The sequence below is a fragment of the Anabrus simplex genome, chromosome 4, assembly GCF_040414725.1.
Source record: "Anabrus simplex isolate iqAnaSimp1 chromosome 4, ASM4041472v1, whole genome shotgun sequence".
Classification (NCBI taxonomy): Eukaryota; Metazoa; Arthropoda; class Insecta; order Orthoptera; family Tettigoniidae; genus Anabrus; species Anabrus simplex.
In genome coordinates, this window is record NC_090268.1 from 175,784,948 (window position 1) to 175,803,530 (window position 18,583).

Sequence of the window (18,583 nt, forward strand, 5' to 3'; positions counted from 1 at the left end):
GACAACCTCTTTACTGCTACTAATCACGTACCTAATATATTGCTACTACTCACAAGTACAGGCAACCCATGGGGTTCCCTGCATGATGGTACGAATCAAAATTAGTTTCATGGTTCTAATTCAATCATCCCCTTGGTCGCCCCTTTAGTCGCCTCTCACGACAGGCAGGGGATACCGTGGGGGTATTCTACATGTGCGTCCCCCACCCACAGGGGGTTGTGTGTTGGGTCCGCGAGAGGTATTTTATTTCCCTCAAGTCCGCCGGCAAGCCGGTTAGGACCCCCCTATCCGCCACCTGGGACGCGCCACGTGGGAGTATCACGTCTCCCCCTGCTACGCCAGCGTAGTATGTTCGTGGCGTGGGTTCGAACTCCACTGTCGGATGTCCTGAGTATGGTCTTGTGTGGTGTACGGCTCTATGGCTAAATGTTCAGAGTGCTGACCTTTGCTCACAGGGGTCCTGGGCTCGATTCCCGGCAGGGTTGGAAATTTTAACCATCATTGGTTAATTCCACTGACACTGGGTCTGGGTGTATGTGTGATCTCCATCCTCATCACGAAGCGCAGGTCGCCTACGGGGGTCAAATCAAAAGACCTGCATCTGGCGAGCCGAAATTGTCCTCGTTCACTCCCGGCACTAAAAACCGTACGTCATTTCATTTCATTTCTGTGGTTTGCCATTGTCACTTCCAGACAACCACGAACCTGCTACGCAGGCGTAGCAGGGGAAGAGGTGATACTCCCACGTGGCGCGTCCCAGGTGGCGGATAGGGGGGTCCTAACCGGCTTGCCGGCGGACTTGAGGGAAATAAAATACCTCTCGCGGACCAAACACACAACCCCTGTGGGTGGGGGAGGCTGACGAATAATACACCCACGGTATCCCCTGCCTGTCGTGAGAGGCGACTAAAAGCGGCGACCAAGGGTTGATTGTATTAGAACCATGAAACTACTTGTGATTAGTACCACCACGCAGAGAACACCAAGGGTTGCTTTTACTTGTGCGTAGTACCACTACATTGGGTACGAAATTGGTTTGTGATCAGTAGCACACAGGAGCACCGCGCGGTCGGCTTTTGCAGTACCTGTGATTAGTACCACCATATGAGCAGGACCATGGGATGATAGCTACCATGGTTCTGCCTTGCCTATGATTAGTACCCACTATATGAGGAACACCACGGGATAGGGAGAGGTCCCTGTGGTTAGTACTCTTATGTGATGAACACCATAGGTTTGCGTTGCCTGTAAATGGCGCCGCAAAGTGAGAAAAGCATAGGTCTGTATTATGTCGAATTTCATAAGCTCTGAGTAGTACAATAATGTGTGCAATGCCGCAAGTGTCTGCTACTTTTGATTAGTACCGCAACAGAACAAATACCATGGTTCTATTCTGATAGCGATCAGTACCGTTATGAGGGGTGGATAACTGCGATTTAGGACCCCCTTTTGACTGCACGCATAATCGATTCCGTGTTATGCTATAGCAGTAGTCCCTTGGTCAGCAATACGATATTGTCACGTCTGTTTATGTGCATGTGAGACATTGCGGGTCGCAACCACTGATTGTTTTAAATTCATGTCCATCCATTCATTCTTCGTTCTCACGTTTTTGAATTCTGGTCAGTGGAGAATATTAGACTTTTAATATGTCATTCCATTTCGTCTCATTTCGTACCATTAGGGGCCGATGACCTAGATGTTAGGCCCCTTTAAACAACAATCATCAATCAATCAATCAATCAATCAATCAACTTCCAGACAAATACCGGGACAGTTCCTACAGCCGATCCCTTCCACCTCCTTACCGAATTGTATTCATCCTCGTTCATTTCATTTCCATTAGCTCCTCAACTAAGGTAGGCATCAGGAAGGGCATGCGACCGTAAAACATGCATGCAACCCCGACCTCGTATCAGGACATACATACAAGTAAGAAGAAATATGACGCGAAACGCTAATTTCTACAGCCAGTGGCGTAACCAGGATCTTTTAAAAGAAATTAATTAATTTGAATAATTTCACTCACCATTTTAAAACGGACATCCTTACAGCTTCCTTGGGTTTTGATAGATTTTGATACGTAGCCTACGTACCGGAAGGATGGCAGTGGTAACTGTATAATTGAGTTCCATCTGCACGTATTTTCACACCCTTGTGCGTCTTAGGAAGGTATGTTTCTCGCTCCCATAACTTTCTGATAAAATTAGTAACACACTACACATGAACACTATTACTAAACATTAGCAGTTATACAATTGGGTTAATTTTAATTATCACTCACAATCACAAAACCATCAAGTTTCCCAGAAATAGTTCATCGCACATACATTAAATTGGAGTTAATTTCGGAAACAGGATACAGTACGATAATATCACTAAGAGAATGTAATAGTTTCTGTCCTTAAACATTTAACATTAATACTGGTCGTCTTCATAATTTTCAGCGCTAGCATGGAGAACCAAATTTGCCGCACTGTTTTGTGCTTCTTGAGTGGTAGGTCTCGATAGGCTCTTTCCTGATTTTTTCATAGATTTTTTTTGAAACAGTCTTTGGCGGGGTATGTTTTTGTAACATGGCTCAGCGCTGGTGGTTATTTTCGATATTTCTCTATTATTCTTCTGTCCAATAGCAGCCAGTATGGCATTTATTGGTGCCATTTGCTTTTCTATGGCTTTAACTTCCTCGTTTATGATTTTCGTCAGTGTCTGCAAGAGTTGCTGTTTTTTAATTTGCAGAGATACAGACACAGCAGAACTTTCAGACTGTCTTAAAGTCTCCTGAAGTATGTGAGCCTCATTTTCATGTGCGTCATGTATGTCCATTACTAGATTAATCGTCACATCATCTTCCTTGCACTGCTCTCGTGGTTGGTGCGGCACGCGGCAAATCAAATATTTCATTTGACGGCTGAATCCGGACAGCTGCATATGTATTTGTGTATGCATGCATTGCATTTGTTGCACACAATCTTGCAGACACATGTTTCCACAATCTTCCGCACCCTGTACATTTCCTTTGTAGTTGAGGAAGAAGAGATCACGTCCCATCAGTTAATATCGTTTTCCATGACAAGTTCCTCAGACACTGTGGTACTTGCTTTGTGTCTTTGCCGAAGATTTGTGATCTTAGATGTTGTCTGTATGGATGATGACCAGTCGATCAATAACCTTGTCCCTAACAAAAGTCATCAAGGCGTTTTACGCTCTTGCTGTGCAGATATACCAGGTGGCTCACGGACGCCGTACTTTCTACTTATAAATGTCCCTCATGCATAAGTGATGTGTGGGGTGTCTACCAACTTATTTTAACAGGGGAACTACTGCCAGCGGGCAGGTTACGTCACAATATGGAGAGATAAGAAACAGAGTCTCACTCGCAGCATGTTACTCAGCGCTGGCGGTCGAATGCACCCCTTGCATTAGTCAACATCGTTTTCGACCGCATGGTTCTAGGCTGGTGTATGGTACAGCCGCACTATATTTACTATCTGCATGTCGACAATGGCTAGTGTGTTCAGCAGCGAAGAATACACAGACATTTTGATCTACGGAGAATCTGGTCGGAATGCAGCCGTAGCTCGCAGACGATATGCACAGCAGTTTCCAAACAGACGTCTGCCTTCTATACATGTATTTCGCCGAACAGAGTTGCAGTTAACACATTGAGGACTGGTCCCGAGAAAACTCGTGCATGCCTGGCCGAACGTTGCGGACCGGTCCCGAGTTATCTCGTGTTAGCAGCAGACTGAAGTTTAGTGCTATCTTTTGATATATACCGGAACTATTTGGAGGTCAAGGGTGCTAGAACCCTTATGTATGGTTCTACACAATCGATAGTCGCATTTCTTTTCGATTATTCTTCATATCATAGCTTTTCTTTGCATTTCCTGACAACATGTTTACAAAGTTTGAAGAGCCATGCAAGATGGCAGCGCTCAGGGATTGCACGTGTTTAGACAGGGATGAAATTATTCGCGTATTATGTACTGATACAGGCTCAGAATATCGAAGTGATGCTGAATATTTAGAGTTCGATGATGAAATACATTCTAACGGAAATGTTTCAAGTGAAGACGAGTAGATACCCCCTTATCTTCAAGGTGTGGAACTCACGTGGCGCAGGACGAGTCTCATAATTGTGTTATGGGTGTAAATATTCTAAATATTGTAAATAATACAGTGTTTTCTGACAACTAGGTTATGGACAACAGTAAACCTAGGCTAGAGGAGTTTGAACGTGCTCCTGGTATAAAGATATGGCCTAATGAACCTGGAAACGTAGGACAAGTATCAGTACTTATGTTTGTGAGGACTTTTTCATTATGTAGCTGGGTAGACAAACTTATACTATGAGCAGAATTCACATTCTCACAACGTATCCCGTAAAACCTAAAGTGGACTAATGTCCCTAGGAGGGAAATTAAAAAATTGTTTTGTGTATATTGATAGGGCAGGTTAAGAAACCGTATCTGAAAGATTACTGGCCAACCGATCCCGATGCAGAAGAATGGCGGCGGCATCACAGCAAGGTCCACATTTTATCAGGAATATCCTGCGGAGCGATGAATGTTACTTTTCGAATGATTCCATCGTCAACACTCACAATCTCCATTATTGGGCTCCAGCAAACCCCCCACTGGGTTCGAGCACAGCATATGCAACTCCAGTGGGGGGTAAATGTGTGGTGCGTTATTCTGGGAGACTACATCATTGGGCCTGTTTTTATAGCCCCGAGGCTCACTGGTAGGCGTTATCTGGAACTTCTAGAGACCGAATTGTTTCTAGAAAACCTTATAGAAGATATTCCACTGCAGCTAGTACTACGAAATTGGTTTCAGCATGATGGTGCACCATCTCACTACTGTCGAGCCGTGAGGGAAGATATCCTGAACGGTGGTTAGGTCGTGGTGGAACCTCGCAGTGGCCACCACGATCGCCTGATCTCACCCCACTGGACTTTTTCTATGGGGATATATCAAATCGAAAGTATACGAAACTGAGCCAGAAAATGCTGAACAATTAAAACAACGAATTCGTGACGCCTGTGCAGCAGTGACACCTGAAATGTTGAGACGTGTCCATGCAGACACTGCGAGACGTGTTTATCACTGCCTGCACCATCAGAGACATGTTTTTGAACATAATCTATTATGAGTAGTTGTAGAAGGAAATGATTTGGTAGATCCAAGTGTGACTTCTTAATTTTCTCACATTTGAAGCTATAATAATATGTATAGTTTTTGTTTCATACAAACATGTTTTTATGGGAAAGAATGTCTGCACCTGTATACATTAATAAGTTATTAAATTATCTTTTCTGAATCTTTGGTGTGCCTACACAGAGTAGCGGCGATTATGCGGTGGGGCGAGGAGGGTTTCGAATCCCACTGTGGGCAGCCCTGAAGATGGTTATCCGTGGTTTCCCATTTTCACACCAGGCACGTGCTGGGGCTGTACCGTATTTAAGGCCATGGCCGGTTCATTTCACGCGTAGCCCTTCCCTGCCTCATCGTAGCCATAATTCCTATCTGTGTCGGTGCGACGAAAAACCAATTGTAAAAAAAATATTCGACTATTTTGCTATACGTCGCACCGACACAGATAGGTCTTATGGCGACGAAGGGACGGCAAACGCCTAGGAATGAGATGGAAGCGGCCGTGGCCTTAATTAAGGTACAGCCCCAGCATTTGCCTGGTGTGAAAATGGAGAACTACGGAAAACCGTCTTCAGGGCTGCCGACAGTGGGATTCGAAACCACTATCTGCCGGGTGCGAGCTCGCAGCTGCGCGGCCCTAACTCCACGGCTAGCTCAGCCGGTACAATCAAATAGAAGTACGGCATGATCATGCAATTAAAAGTTATTTAGTATTTTAATACACTCTAAGGAACTAACAGACACTGATGATGATGATGATGATGATGATGCTTGTTGTTTAAAGGGGCCTAACATTGAGGTCATCGGCCCCTAATGGTACGAAATGAAATAACAAAAATTCTAATTCATCCACTGACCAAAATAAAATTAAAAATGTCATGAAGAATGAATAGATGGACATGAACCCTACAAAAAAAAAAAAAAAAAAAAAAAAACAGTGGATCAGAATCAAAAAGAAGGTAGTTAATTAGAGTATTACTGACCAAGGGATCATTTATAAAGCACAATGATGCTTGATGTCTGAAGGGGTGCTAAATTCACGTCTAAGGCCCCACAGAATGGTACATGTCGCGAGTAAAGTAGAACCAGGGTATTTGTCATTTTGGGGTACTGATCAAAAGTAGCGAAGACTCACGGTGGCCCACACAAAATGGTACTACTCAGAAGTATTGCAATTCGTACAGGGAACGCAGACCTATGGTGTTTCGCACACAATAGCGCCACCCATAGCCAACGCAAACCGGTAAGGTTCCACACCTAGGTGTACTAGTCACGAGCGCCGGTATTCCTCACATAGTGGGTACCAATCACAAGCAACGCTGACCCACGGTACCGCTCATATAGCGGTACAACTCACAGGCTACGCCCAGACCCGCGGTGTTGCCCACATGGGTACAACGCACGGGTACTGGAATCCACCAGGCCAGGCTTTTTACTGCAACTAATCACAAACCTATTTCGTACCAATTTAGTGATACTACTCGCAAGTACATGCAACCCATGGTGTTCCCCGCATGATGGTACGAATCAAGAGTAGTTTCATGGTTCTAATTCACTCATCTCTTGGTCGCCCCTTGTAGTCGCCTCTTACGACAGGCAGGGGATACCGCGGTTGTATTCTACATGTGCGTCCCCCACCCGCAAGGAGTAGTGTGTTTGGTCCGCGAGAGGTATTTTATTTCCCTCAAGTCCGCCGGCAAGCCGGTTAGGACCCCTCTATCCGCCACCTGGGACGCGCCACGTGGGATTATGGCCTCTCCCCCTGCTACGCTTGCGTAGCAGGTTCGTGGAATAGACACTGATGGGCCTGCCAGAATGACGAATGCGTGCGGCATACCGGTGAATTATAACTGTGTCCACGACCTTGGCAAAAACATTATACCCCTACTACCCTTCCCCACGCCACATGCAAAGTCTCCACTACTTGCCGTAGCGCTATACAAATCGGTTAGCCGCGACGAACGGCATTTGGTGCTTATTTCCGCCAAAAATTATGTTAATAATTAAGGAAAATGAAGGAAAGAATTAGCAGATAAGACACAAAGGCTTGTACAGATAACGTTTCTTTTACAAATAATTCACTGTGAGCTTGCATCCAGGAGATCGCGGGTTCGAATCCCACTGTGGGCAGCCCTGAAGATGGTTTTCCGTGGTTTCCCATTTTCACACCACGCAAATGATGTTGCTGTACCTTAATTAAGGCCACGGCCGCTTCCTTCCAACTCCTAGGCCTTTCCTATCCCATCGTCGCCATAAGACCTATCTGTGTAGGTGCGACTTAAAGCAATTAGCAAAACAAATAATAATAATAATAATTCCTAGTTCCAGGTGGCTAAAGTGAATATGTAAGGTTTGCCTCACAAAGTGGCGAGGGGCGGGGGCGTCTTTCCCTTCACGCCCCACCCCCTAATCGCCGCTACTGTTTGTTAACACGCCAAAGATGCAGAAAAGGAAATTTAACCACTTGTTAATTTATACATGTGTAGACATTCCACGCGATTAAAGAGTTGCTTGTATGAAACAAAGACGATACTGTTCGGTGAAATACTTGTGTAGAAGGCATATGTCTGTTTGGAGCTTCTGTTGCATTCCGACCAGATTGTCCAGATTACAATAATGTCTGTTTATTCACCGCTGCTGATCACACTAGCTACTGCCGATATGCAGACAGCAAATATAGTGCGGCTGTAGCATACACCAGCCTAGAACTATGCGGTCGAAAGCGATGTTTCTAATGCATGGGGTGCATTCGACCGGCCGCGCTGAGTAACATGCTGCGAGTGTGACTCTGTTTCTTATCTCTTCATATTCTGACGTAACCTGCCCGCTGGCAGTAGTTCCCCTGTTAAAATCAGTTGGTAGACACCCCACACATCACTTATGTATGAGGGACAGTTATAAGTAGAAAGTACGGCATCCGTGAGCCACCTGGTATATACTTAATTGTCTTATGCATTGCTTCTATATTGTGACAGTTTGAATAGGCCGGATGGCTCGGATATTTGAACTGAGAGACATATCTCAGAGTTAGTACTCTTTGGATTCACAACGACTTCACCTGTGGGCGTAATACTTCTCGAATTAATGGTTTAAGCCATAAGACTTTATCCTGCTGTCGACGATTAGGAGTGAACCCGTCCAAGAAAGAAAGAAAGAAAAGAAAAGAAAGAAAGAAAGAGCACGCATCGCTAGCGTACGATAAGCTTGCAGACCAACACCGGTTATAACAAACCATCTGAATCCAGTTATGCTATCAAATAGCGTGTGAAAAGACGATGCGCATTCTAATAATAAGTATAATAATCATAATAATAACAATATTTCTGAACATTATCTTACAAGTAAAAACAGTGTGAGAAAGTATTAGGGCCGTTTCACACACACCGGTTTTGACCGGCCGGTTCATGCCGGACGTAGTGGATTATGTAAAAGCATTATGGCTTTCACACATGCCGGTGCCCGGTAACGCGCCGGGTAGCAGCCGGACACACTCACTATAGAATCCGGTCGCCGGCCGGGAGCAAGCCTACAGTGGTGCACGTGACTGTATGAGTGTATTCACACACACCGGCCATCAGTCGTCTGGCTGCTCTCAGACAGTACAGTTAAGTGTAAATATGGGGGACGTGGAAATTGACATAGAACTATTGATATCGTTGGTTGAGGCCAGACCTGTATTGTGGGACAAGTCAAGTGATATCTATAAAGATCGGGATAGTACACGGAAGGGGTGGAAGGAAGTATGTGAAGGTCTGAAGGAAGATTTTGGAGAATTGAGTGATAACGAAAAAAACATTTTTGGTAAGTAACTTTTATTACAAGTAATGACCTACTACAGAAACGCCTTTTCATTATTGCATTTTAAACAGACACAGACACTGTTAGGTCTTAAACCTTTGACATTTGCCACTTGACGGCACCAATATCAGTTAAGAAATAATCAGCTAATACATTCCTCAAGTTGTTTGCTCCCAGTCTACCTCGTGCTGTTTCTTCAGATGGCAGATCTTCTAATCGAGTTATTGTCATGGTATCCTCAGTCTCATAACCATCTCTGTCACGGACAAAGTTATGTAGTACAACACACGCTTTCACAATATCTACTGCAAAATCAGGATTTTCATTTATGGGTCTATGTAGAATTCTCCATTTGTTGCTCAAAATTCCAAATGTACATCAAACATATCTCCTTGCTCTGCACAGACGATGATTGAAAATCCTTTTTTTCAGTGTGAGGTTAGATCCTCGTAGTAGATGTCTGTGCAGTGCAAACGCTTCGTCTCCAACAAAAAAATAAGGCACATTAGGACTTTCTGTTCCGGGAAGACATCTCTCCTCTGGTAGCTCCTGATTATTTGTCTCGATTGATTCCCACAATGGACACTTTTTGAAAATTGGTGAATCACAGTCTTATCCAAAACTTCCAATATTTACATAAACAAATCTATAATTTGAGTCTGCAACAGCCATCAAAACTACAGAAAAATAATCCTTGTAATTGTAAAACATCGAACCACTGTTATGTGGACAAATTATTCTGATATGTTTTCCATCTACTGACCCTAAACAGTGAGGAAAGTTAGCTCTCTTTTCGAATTCTGCAGCAATTGTTTCCCAGTGGCCTTTTGTAGGTGTAGGAATACATTCCTGTTGTAAGGTGGACCAAATACTGGAACTCAGATCTCTAACTATAGAGCTGGCTGTTGAGATGCCAATTCTGTAATTGTAGTGAAGGTCTGTGAAAGTGCATCCGCTTGCTAAGTATCTGAAACAAGGGCAATAATACGTGTGTGTTATTTGCAGGTAAATCAGAGATTCTTTCATCAAATCATGTAAAAAGGCAAAAGAACATCAAAGGAGCGGTTCTGGGGCTTCCAAAATAAAAAAAGTATGTGTACAACGATCAATTACAATTTTTAAAGAAGCTGGCTGAATGACGTCATACAGAAGATAGCTTGGCAGACAATACACAGATGGGGGTGAACAATTTTACTCAACAGTCTCAGGAATTGAAAGTGCCGAATAAAGAAAAGGGTTCCCGAAAGCGTCGTAAACCTGATGAGCTAGAGATAAAAATGTTGCAGACACTTGAAAGTAGTGGCCAGCCAAATCGCCACCTGTCATTCTTCAACGGTATTATACCTTCTTTACAAACATTTGATGATGATGAAATCATCTAATTCCAAATAGGTGTCCTTCTGCTCGTAGAGAATATTAAGCGTGCAAAAAGACAAGGTTTTTATCAGTCTCCAGCCGTTTCCGGTGTGCAAACACCCTGTCAATACAATATGTTCAATCCAGGTCAGCCGCTGGTATTTCAAGGAAATTCCCCGTGCATTAGTACTGGATCGTCGGGAATACAATTTCCGTCATTAGGCCAACTTCACACAACTTGTGGCCCGCACCAGTCTACAACGTCAGCATTAGAAATGAGTCACTCGGACAGTGCATCTCCGGCGTTATCAACGTCTTCATATAATACAGATATAGACTTTACCTCTCTGTGAGATAAGCTGATAAATGTCTACAGTTTATTTATTACTTTCTGACGTTACGTCAATAAGGAATTTTCAGCAAATAAGTAGTGTGTTACTTACCTTATTGCAATAGCCAACATCTGCTCAGGTTGAATGCAATTCCTCATCTTTGTGTTCTGACGCCGAAGATTATATTTTAACCGCTGATGTAAATCATCAAAGGTAGAAATGGACATACGAAAATAGTTAAAGAACGTTTTTCCATCTTTTCTTAAATCTTCAAATAGCGTATAAAACAGACCTGATTCCTCCCTCTTTTTATTTATACATGAACCCAATGAATTCTATTCCTTTTGTTTTTTTCGGTAACGTCTATACAAAAGCCACATTGCAATAATGCGACTATGATCCATACTGTACGAGAGCTGGCGTATGACTGAACGTCCGGTTTCAACCGGCAAGTGTGAAAATGAAACTTAGACCGGTGTGTATGAAAAAGCCCTTAGGCCGGCGGCAAAATGAGACGCAGGTCCGTGAGGTGACGCAGGGTGACTCACGGTGAGTTTCTGCGAACCACACAACTGACTGAACCCGCGCATGTTACGGCGCAGTGTGACGTGACGCAGTTGCTGCCCATGGTCACCCTGCGGACCGCAGTTTCTCTTCCGCAGTTTCCTGCAAGACTCGCGGTGATTGTGGTTTTTCATATTGTGTCTTGTAGTTCGAAATGGAAGAAAAATTAATTGAAACCGTGCGTGTTCGCGAAGTTCTGTATGATACAAGCCACGACGCCATTGTTGCAGGTGCTGAAGCGAAGGCGATGTGTGAGAAACTGAGACATTCGCTGAGAGATGCTCTCAGAAGACAGCATAAATACATGAAAAGTGGAGCACCGGCTGTATCTGTAACATACCGTTTCGAACACAATCTCGGTATCGGAAACCGATTCTGAACTCAAGTCTTAACATAGCAGCAGTATTCGCCATCTCTACCAGACCTGAAGTTCCGTGGTAAACTGCGTACTGAAACTGCGATCCAGCTTGCGATGATTGTCGCCGTGACTCACTCTGACGTGAAGAATTGGACGTGAGTCACCCTGCGTCACCTCACGGACCTGCGTCTAATTTTGCGGCCGGCCTTACAGTTGTTAACTTGATAAAATTTCCGGTCCGAGCGCGCGTGCGCAGAGCATCAAGGACTCCATCTTGCCAGCTGAGAAGGGAGAAAGGCTACTGTTGTCAGTGTGTGAGTCGCCGTACTTGAGTGGTGTTCGACACGCCGTTAAAACAAGTACTTGGTTCGATAGCGGACGGCTATACTCGAAGATTGAGATGAGGAAATTGAACTGTGTTAACATAGGCGGAGATCCGTCAAATACACCATTTGGAATATTACGCTTGTCAATGCACGTAACACAGCAGACGTCAAGTTAAGTTGAGCTGCCTACAGTGTTTAATATTTGAACAATATTTCCAGGAAGTGGTGTGTAACAAATGTATTAATTTTTTTTGTACTAGTTTCAGCCTGAAACTCAAGAAGAGAATAATTATCAATATCGTCATGGTGATGTCACATACCGCTATATGTGTGGGTGTTGAAATGGAAGCTTAAACCCATGTGACCAGAGCTGACAGCGATGAGCTGAGAGAAAGGCACCTGTGATTGTATTATTATTGAGGACGACCAGCCGTTCAACATCAGGAAGACATCATAAAGCTAAGTCGACGCAATTGTATAAGGATAGTTATGTAGTTGTAGTTGGTAAATGGTCTTGCGGTCTGTTTCAGTTGTGTAGTCGTAGTACTTTGCCATATTATAGTGACACTAGATGATCCTCATATATTTATCCCTGTTAGATAGGCGTAATGTGATATTGGAACGGTGTACATGGCATTAATTATACTAGGTGAATCAGGCAGTAATAATTCTCAGGGTTTCATCTTATTTATCAATCTCTATAATGATGTTAGGGCATTCGTGTACGTGTATTAGATTTTTCTGGATGTGCAGTCGTCGCACAGAAGTGAGACATTCTGGTATATGGTATCTGTTGGAATACAAGCGTGTGATATTTGAACTTCAGTCTTAAAAGAAAAATGATTCCGTCATTTTGAATCAGAACCCGTGTATGTAAGTGCGGAACAGAGATACTTGAGTCAAGACTTGAGAACCGGTAGGCGGATTGAATCTTCGAGAATTATACACGCGTAAGACTTGTTGCGTGATGATATTAGAATGAATTTGTGATATCCCGGGGTGGATCACAAATATATTGTCGTATAGTAGGGGTCATTATTAGAGATTTCATTATTATTATTAAGGTAATAATTTTGTCTTCGAGAGAAATTATATTATAGTGAATAAGTGATGTAGTGTAATGTGGTAGATATTTGCATGATTTAAGACGATGAACCTACGTTTGTTTGAATTTGCCTACGTCTTCGAGGAGTTATGCTTAATTAGTTCTACCTCGAGTTCTCTGTCATTTATAACTATAATGTTCACGATAACTCACGATGGTTCTGGAAGACTATTCGAGACTTTGCCCGAATTCGAGATTTTCCCGAATGTTCGAGGACTTTCATCCAGGTCATCTGATTGAACACTAGAAATTTTACGGTACATTCTGCTTTCGTAGAATTATTCAATGATATCCTGACAATATGATCATCTTTTGTGTAGTCTGAAGTGTAGATAGTGTAAAATACTGTGTAAATATTAGCGTAACCTAGTATTACAATATGGTTATGGTATTTTGGAGTTGATTTTCCTATTTTTTTGGTATACGATGTGGACAGTGTTAATTTCTTCGATTTGTGATATGGCATTTCAGAAGTTAAACTTTGAGTTAGGCAGACCATTTCAAATGTATGTTACATTTCCAGACTTTAGTTATTTATTTATTTATTTTCGTTAACCTACTAAGCGACTGGTAATTGAACAGATTATTATTTCATTGGGCCGACTCAATTTTAAATGGAAATTACAGCATCAAATTATGTAATTGTAAAAGGAAACGTAGAATTTTGGGTAGATAATTGGAAACTGAATGTGATCATTGTACAAAATTTAATTCGAATTTTTTTTTCTTTCTAATATTTCAGAGCGGATCGTCTGAATCCAGAGCTTTCAGTAAATCAAATGAGATCTATTAACATGAACAAAATTATTGAAATTAACATGTAATTGTGATTTGCTAGGGCAAGATAAAGCGTGAAATCATGTACCACACCATTTGATTATTTCGTTTGTACATCAAGAGATATATTTTTAATTTATTAGCGATCATTTTCATTATCACAGTTCTAAAGGATGGCAATTTGAAAATATTTTTGTTATTAATAAACCATACCACATATCAATTTTATTTAGTATTTTCTTTATTATATGCCACAACTTAAGTTCATATTTCCTATGCATGCCACATCCTTGGATATATTGTTTGTGTGTCCTATTTGCGAACTGAGCACCCCTGAGGTGTCTCAGTGTTCTCCGACTGTTGTCTAGCTATAAACGGTTACAATATGCATATTGGTATTTGAATCACAGTGCACTCTATAGCAGTAGGCCCACATATCTTGGCTTGGAACATAGAAATCTCTAAAATAGTTGCCAAATTCTGACGTGTCAGGATCTTCACACAACATTTTCAAACCAGCATCTAACATAACATCAAATGAAGCCGATTCTCTTCCTTCAATTATTGTTCCTAACAAACTTGTATACTTCAACTTGTTTTTCCTTCTTTGTCACTTTTGAAAGGTTCTTCCTCCAGGCTCTGTGAACATGCCAGGTACAAAATCTCTTCTTAGTATGTCCATAACAGCACACCAAGCATTATAAAAAGAATCTGCCATGTCGGTAATAAACTCATTGGGAGATATTTTGTTCATTTCATTTCGGATATGTTGTTGTTCATGATGATGATGATGTTTGTTGTTTAAAGTGACCTAACATCTAGGTCATCGGCCCCTAATGGTACGAAATGAAATGACAAATTAAAAGCCCAAAAACGTCCACTGATCACAATGCAAAACGTGAGAAAGAAAAATTAGTGAATGGATGGATATGAATTTAAAACGATCAGTGGAACCGACCCACAGTGCCTCACATGCACAGAAGCTGGCGTAGAACAATAGTATTACTGACCAAGGGACTGCCTCTATAGCACGATAATGAAACGATGATGCTTGCAAGTTAAAGGGGTCCAAATTATAGGTCATCGGCCTCTCTTAATGGTACTTATCGCTTGGAAAATAGAACCATGGTATTTGTCATGGTGCGGTACTAATCAAAAGTATCGTAGACACCCGGTATTTCACACATTATGGTACTACTGACAAGTTACGAAATTCGCACGTGTAATACAGACCTATGGTGTTCCGCACATAGCGGGGCCATTTACAGGCAACGCAAACCTATGGTTTTCATCACATAAGTGTACTAACCACCGGGACTCGCACTATCCCGTGGTGTTCCTTATATAGTGGGTACTAACCATAGGCAAGCCAGAACCCTGGTGTCGCTCGTATAGTGCTACTAATACACAGGTACCGTAAAAGCCTGACCTAACATAGTAGCACTACGCGCAAGTAACATCGACCCATGGTGTTCCCCGCGTGGTGGTACTAATCACAAGTAGTTTCATGGTTCTAATACAATCATCCCTTGGTCGCCCCTTTTAGTCGCCTCTCACTACAGGCAGGGGATACCGTGGGTGTATTTTTCGTCTGCGTCCTCCACCCACAGGGGTAGAGAGAGAGAGAGAGAGAGAGAGAGAGAGAGAGAGAGAGAAAAGAAGAAATAAGGGATCCGTCACTTCGAAAAATAAAGCAACGGACGATGAAAGGCAAGGGCCACGAAAGGCATGAAAATGAAGGACTCCCTAGGCCTCGAAATCTCTAATACCGTCGGGGTCGAAAAAGAACAAGAGTTGACCATGGGAGGTCGGAGAGGATAGACGAAAGTGAGGAGCCTGGCACAAGTAAGTGGAAGCAATGCCAAGACTCAGCTAAGGGCCCCGTGGTCGCCAATCCACACTCCCAAGTTGAGAGCCCCTTGGGCCTCTGTTACTTGCCTCTTACGATAGGCAGGGGATACCGCGGGTGTATTCTACACGTGCGTGCCCCCCTGTCCGCCACCTGGGACACGCCACCTGGGAGTATCACCTCCCCCCTGCTACGCCAGCGTAGTAGGTTCGTGGATACTTGTAGTCGAAAGGGGTACAAAATCCAAAGAAAAAAATATATTTAAGCATGTTATTGCAGCCAGTATTTATTTTAAGTTTTGTGTCGTTTTATATAATATATAATTAACTTTATTTTAACGTGACAGTGGTGCATGGACAGTTGAGAGTTGCAAACATACGTCTGTCTCCATGAGCTACGCAAGGATGTGCTATCAAAGCCGCTCGTCACGCAAGTGGCTTGCCAGACTCGACCTTGGCTTCACTCTGGTCCCTTCGTAATTATTCGTTTGGGTTCGGGAAGCTTCGAGAGGCGAGCTAAGGGAATACATCTGACTATTCATTCCGCTCTAGGGTAATTGTATGTGATAATTGTGATAAAACTTGTGAGAAAAAGGTTTAATTGTGCTTATGTTTCCAACTGAAGTGAATATCGTACAGTGAGTTATACCATTTAATTTACTTTGTGTTATGTGTGAAAATGATACCAAATTTACGTGCACACATATAAATTAAAGGAACTACTGCGATTCTGCCGGCTTAGAAGGGAATGCATTGACTGTGTTCATTCCCTGCTTTGAGTCTCTGAAGCATGGCAACTGTCGACGCGATTGAGGAGAGCGGAGGGGAATGTGGATGCGTATTAGAATCTCTCTCAATCCAGGGCATGAGTTCGAGGGCTTTTCAGAAGAAGGGTGATATAATTTCCGGTGGTAAACCAATGCCTGATTTACCGGGTGTAAAAACTAAAACGAAACGTTGTGTTGGACACTTTAATACAGAGCAGTATGGAAAAATAGGCTGCTTATGTGGTTGTCAAAAAACATCAAAACTCTACAGTTGGCCTTGCGTTCTATTTGCAAATGAAAACGGGGTGTGGAACAGTGTAGGCTTCGATGATATGAATAACATGCTTAAAGCATCCCAGCGTCATCAGCAATCATAAACACACATCCGAGCTGAAATTCTGTTAACTTTCGGAACGACCAGAATAGATTCGCAATTCGATCAGCAGCGTAAACTGGAGATACAAAAAACATAACGAGTTGGTAAAACAGAATAGAAAGGTGATCCAACGACTGATTGACGTTGTAATGTATCTTGCAAGACAAGAACTTCCTATCAGAGCGCATGCAGAAGATAAAAGTTCCTTAAATCGTGGAAATTATACAGAACTCGTAACACTGCTGAGCAAGTACGACGACACACTGGCAAATCATTTGCAGAAAGCAACGGTGTTCACAGGTTTTCACATCAAATACAAGATGATTTAATTGACATAGTACCCAGTGTGTTATTGACCGAAATAAAGAAAGAAATATCATAGTCACCATTCGTGGCGATTATTATTGATGAAACTACTGGTATTTCTGCCCATTCCCAACATTCAACTGTTGTTAGGTTCACGTCTGCTGATGGAGAAATACAGGAGCGATTACTTGGATTTTCCGACGTAAGCGCCGATCGCAGTGCTCCTGCTCTTGCAGATCACGTGTTCCACATAATGGACGAGTTCAACAGTTGTTTTAAGCTAGTCGCTCAATGTTACGATGGAGCCGCAGTGATGTCAGGAGACCTCAGTGGTTCACAGAAAAAAGTGAAAGACAAATACCCCGACGCTATATTCATTGTTTTGATCACAGGCTGAACCTTGTCCTTACACAGACAACTTCTAATATAAAGGAATTTAAAATATTCTTCATGACTCTGAGTAGCTTGGCCTCTATTCTAATTCGACGAAGAGAACTGCTGTATTAGATAAAGAATTCAAGAGAAGATTTCCTAAGGTGTGTCCAACACGATGGAATTACAACGCAAGACTTGTTGAAACAGTTCGTGAACAAAAAGAATAATTACTTCAGTTTTTGCTTAACCGATTCTCTCTTTGAAATTCTTCAAACAAAAGCACTGGATGTAAATTTCTGTATTGTCAAAGTAGAGGAAACAAAAAGTACCATTCAAGGAAAAAGAAATGAACTTGAAAGATCATGTAACAAATGTCAAGAGAGCTACGAGCTGCCAAAGAAGAGGCTACGTCAAAATGAAACCTGCAAAATAAATTCAAACTACCGTTGCATATATTGCGAGATATATGACAATATACACACCCAACTAGAACTTTCGGTTCCAAGCACTTGAGAAATTAACATTTTTAGAGTTAGTTGATAAAAAGAACACGAAGGAAAGTTTTCCTGAAGCAGCATTCTGTTCTTTGAAACATTTTGATTTCGCCCGTCTCAGAAGCGAGCTCAGCTTAGCTTATTCCTCCGATGAGTATCTTACGATGGGAGTTCTAAAACTTCTGTTTTATTCAAAAAGTAGTGGATTGTCATATTCTGCCATTTCTGAACTGTTTACGTTATGTGCGTTGATTTCAAATGGTCCAGTGCTAGTGCCGAACGTTCATTTTCGGCACTTCTGAGAATCCGCACCTACTGCAGAAACACACAGGGACAACAGAGACTCTCGAACCTGTTTCTACTGTCACTTGAAAAGACGTTACTAAAATTGAAGTCATCACAGAATAAAGAAGAATTCTACAGCCTTGTCATAGAAGAATTCGTCAAGAAGGAGAGGTGGATGGAATTAACATTCAAATAGCACAAGATAATGTGAGTTATTATATTTATTTTACTTTATATATCTTCTTAGCTTATGATATGTGCTTCCCTTACTGTAAAAGTCACGCGCAGCCACTGATACTAACCACAGGGACTCGTACTATCCCGCGGTGTTCCTCAGATAGTGGGCACTTAAATGAA

At 42.4% G+C, this 18,583-nt stretch overlaps 1 pseudogene; it reads right to left on the reverse strand.

Annotated features, from left to right (window-relative positions):
- Positions 1-9,047: 9,047 nt before the first annotated feature.
- Positions 9,048-11,049, reverse strand: LOC136872544 (uncharacterized; annotated as a pseudogene).
- Between the last annotated feature and the right edge of the window lie 7,534 nt (positions 11,050-18,583).